This window comes from Sus scrofa, unplaced genomic scaffold (genome assembly GCF_000003025.6).
Source record: "Sus scrofa isolate TJ Tabasco breed Duroc unplaced genomic scaffold, Sscrofa11.1 Contig2206, whole genome shotgun sequence".
In the NCBI taxonomy this organism is placed as follows: Eukaryota; Metazoa; Chordata; class Mammalia; order Artiodactyla; family Suidae; genus Sus; species Sus scrofa.
The window spans coordinates 44909-48384 of NW_018085051.1; positions in this window are offsets into that span (position 1 = coordinate 44909).

Here is a 3476-nt window from a genome sequence, read left to right on the forward strand (position 1 = left end):
TTAACGAATCCAGCTAGGAACCATGAGGTTGCGAGTTCGGTCCCTGCGCTTGCTCAGTGGGTTAACGATCTGGCGTTGCCGTGAGCTGTGGTGTAGGTTGCAGACGCGGCTCAGATCCTCCGTTGCTGTGGCTCTGGCGTAGGCCGGTGGCTACAGCTCTGATTAGACCCCTAGCCTGGGAACCTCCATATGCCGCGGAAGCGGCCCAAAGAAATAGCAAAAAGACAAAAAAAAAAAAAAAGTATACAATTTTTTTCAGTCTATAATCTAGTGCATTCAATATTTTTATACATACCATTTCCCTTTTCTGTTTTCTCTTTTTTTCCTTACTAGTGTAAATTCATTCCTGTTATTTTTGTGAAGATGAGATGCCACTCTACTTTTTTTTAAAACTTTCTAAATTTTGTTAGGTCTTGTTTCATATTCTACTTATTTCTAGTCACATTATTGAACTTTTTTTGTCCACAGTGTTCTTTTAATTTATTTATGTTTTATATTGAAGTAGATTTACAATGATTCAGGTGCACAGCTAAGTGACTCAATTATATATATATAACTGAATATATATATATACACATATATAATCTTTTTCAGAATCTTTTCCCTTATAGGTATTATAAGATATTGAGTAGAGTTTCCTGTGCTATACAGTAGGCTCTTATTGTTTATCCATTTTATATATAGTGTGTATCTCTTAATCCTAAACTCTTAATTTATCCTCTTCTCTCCCACTGTTTTTTATGCTAAATAAGTTGTCTCTTAAGCCTTCCACTAAAGTATCAGGTAAAAAATTTTGGTAATTTTTTTGTCCTTTAGAATTTATTTTCATCTTTTTATTTCTTATAACTGCATTTATGATTTTCCTGAATCCTCACTTATATCCATTCTTAAAAAGATGGGTTTTTCTGGGATAAGAGGAGTAAGTTTATTTTGGTCCCAGTGGAAAGGACTGTGGTTGCTTTTCTCTGAACCATTGCTGTGTCTCTCCATTCTAGAGAGATGTCTTATTTTGTTCTTAAGTCTTTTCTGTTTCAGTTTTCTCCACCCATCTTTCCCATCAGATCCTTTCCTTTGTCTTAACCCAGTGTTACTGACTGCTCAAGTAGATTTACGTCCATTAGCTTTTCTTCAGAGTAAGTCTGCCTTTAGGAGAGCATGTATTTGCTAAATTTCTTTTTCTTCCTCAAAGACTTGAACCTTCACAGTACTCTTTAGTCCTGTTGAGTTTCTACTAATTGCTGTAGTTATAACCAAATTAGAACCTCAGTGAATTTCTGCACATTTCCCTCATCCTGTTCAGAGATTTCACTCACGTTTTCACTAAGGATGGGATCTATCCTTTTTGAGGTGTTTAAAAAATTGCTGACAACTTTTTGTCTCTACCTTTAGTATCAGATGTTGTGTTTTTGCCCCACCAGTCCACTGAGGGTGATTCTGTCCTTTCTTTGATGAGCTGGATGCCTGGCTTTATTAGCTTACCTTGTAGTGATGAATTAAAGATAGCAGTTTTATGTTTGTTCTCTGTGGGAAGCAGAATGATGATGACTACTCCCCAGCCATCCCCACCCAAGAGATCTTCATATACAAATCCTGAAACCAGTGAATGTGTTACCTTCAAAGGAAAAAAATACTTTACACTTGAGATTATATTAAGGAAATTTTGATGTGGTGGTTGCCGTGGATTATCTGGGTGAGCCCATGTATCCCGAGGATCCTACACGGAGAGGGCGGGCATGCTCATGGAAGCAGTGATTGGAGTGATGCAGCCAAAGGAACGAAGCCTCCAGAAACTGGGAGGGGCCCAAGAATGGATTCTTTGCCACCAGCCTCCAGAAAGAAACACTTTTGCTTACACTTGACTTTAGCCCTGTGAAACTTACAGTGGACCTCTCTGTTTTCCCAAACTGGGTAAGAGAACATATCTGCACCACATAACCAAATCTGGGCAAGTTGTTACAGCATAGCAGAAATTAACATCTTATCCTTGTGGTCTATATGATTGATGGCAAGGTCCTGGTAGGTTCATTAATTAGAAATCATTAAGAAAGAGGAGTTCCTTCGTGGCGCAGTGGTTAACGAATCCGACTAGGAGCCATGAGGTTGCGGGTTCGGCCCCTGCCCTTGCTCAGTGGGTTAACGATCCGGCGTTGCCGTGAGCTGTGGTGTAGGTTGCAGACGCGGCTCGGATCCCGAGTTGCTGTGGCTCTGGCGTAGGCCGGTGGCTACAGCTCCGATTTGACCCTAGCCTGGGAACTCCATATGCGCGGGAGCGGCCCAAGAATAGCAACAACAAAAAGACAAAAAAAAAAAAAAAAAAAAAGAAATCAATAAGAAAGAAATGGCCAGGAAATCTCCATCAATTTTCAAATTTAAAAAAAATCCCATATTTTGATGATTTCTTCAATTACTTTCTTCTTTGGGTTGTTTTTTTCCTCTTCTAGGACTTATCTCTATTTTGACACTTCTATGGATTTATTCTTGATTTTTTAAATTATATATCCTATGTCTTAATATTTTCTTGCAGGATTCTGCTTCTAGTATGGTAAAATATCTCTATCCATGGTAACATTCCTGCCAAGAATAACTGGGAAAAAAAACATATGTGTTATGAACAAATCCATTATAATACATAAAAACTGTGAGTGCAAACAGTACTAGAGGAAAAAATGCAAGAGGGACTTCTTTGGACAGAGTTCCACCTTAATATCTTAGGGACAGGAAGAACTTGGAAGAGACAGTCTTTCTAAGCCATGATGCTGACTTGACATTTGGGGGAATTCTGCATGGAAGAGTCAACTCATGGGAGCTCCTGTCTATCTGGACAGATTTTCACAGAAACTCCACCGAGTAGTCTGGGATGTTATTACTGCCTTTTCTTATAGGGAAGGACAACAAAAGTGAGATGGAATAAAAAGCTTAAACAAATTTCCTCCAACTGATCTTCTACACCACAGCACCCAGCCGCAGGCACTCACCTGCTACAGATATTAGGTCAAGGCAGCCTTACTCTACAGAGAATTTTTTTTAGCTTATAATTGTCATTAATTCTAAAATTCCTTTTCATATGAATATAGGTAATGTATTTTCATTCATAGATTTAAAAGGGCACATTTCAGAAATTAAAATATTACAAGTAGGTTGGCACACATTTTGGAGAATGCAGGTGAGAAATCCCTTTAACATTTGAGCTTGGGGAGTTCCCGTCGTGGCGCAGTGGTTAACGAATCCAACTAGGAACCATGAGGTTGCGGGTTCGGCCCTGCCCTTGCTCAGTGGGTTAAGGATCCGGCCGTTGCCGTGAGCTGTGGTGTAGGTTGCAGACGCGCTCAGATCCCACGTTGCTGTGGCTCTGGCGTAGGCCGGTGGCTACAGCTCCGATTCAACCCTAGCTGGGAACCTCCATATGCCGCGGAGCGGCCCAAGAAATAGCAACAACAACAGCAACAACAACAACAAAAAAAAAAAAAAAAAAAAAA